This window comes from Temnothorax curvispinosus, unplaced genomic scaffold (assembly GCF_003070985.1).
Source record: "Temnothorax curvispinosus isolate PA1 unplaced genomic scaffold, ASM307098v1 QBEX01016574.1, whole genome shotgun sequence".
Taxonomy (NCBI): Eukaryota; Metazoa; Arthropoda; class Insecta; order Hymenoptera; family Formicidae; genus Temnothorax; species Temnothorax curvispinosus.
The window spans coordinates 6,183-7,075 of NW_020226354.1; positions in this window are offsets into that span (position 1 = coordinate 6,183).

Sequence of the window (893 nt, forward strand, 5' to 3'; positions counted from 1 at the left end):
AAAGAGGGCTGAGTGACAGTGTCGTATATCGAGTGATTCGAGTAACGGAACGCCGTGATACATCGCGCCCGTTTCGTGAATGCTTCGTCATAATCTCCGTACGTATATCTCGCGTCGCGTAAATTAGCGGCCGGCAGTCACGATTCTTCGTTGTTCATATTAATGATGCGGTTTTACTATCGCGAGATACCGTACGTGCTGTGAGTGTGATATATATTTAATTTCAATAGCGTATCTTCGATTAACCAAGTGCGTGCCTTTGTTAACCGTCCGCTCGACTTGCGTATATAGTATCGCGCCAAGTTGCCGACACCTTGGAATATTTCGTCGCACGACGCGGAGCACGCGGCGTCGCGACTCCTTCAAATTTGCACGAGAAATTAATTGTTACCTAGCTGCTTTTGTATATTACAGAGTAAAGATACTTCCTTCCCACGGGTACGACCTTGGCGAGGTGGGAAGGCCCAGTACCCAGTACGAGGATTTTACCCAAGCAAAACTCTTGTTCTGCTTGGATAAAAATCCAAAGACGGGGAAGCTAACGTACCCTCGCGTTCGCCGATTTAATTGAATAAACGAACCGCAGCCGGTTCGTCGCGTTTGCTTCGGGAGTGCCGTTCAAGTAATCGGACTAAAGGACTTTTCTAAACGGGAGTGCCGTACAGTATCGCGCGAGAAAGACTTTTAATGAAATTAGTCCGCGCGCGATTGTAGTTTATTATCCGCGAGTGTTTCTCGCGAGTGTCCTGTGCGGTGAGACGAGGAAGCCTAAGTATCCCCTGAGAGGAGGAGGAGGAGGCCTGGGAGAGGCATCGGGCACCGGCGGAGCAACAAGCGGTAAATATAATTTATTTATACATATACACATATTATATCTTATACTGATGGGTCAT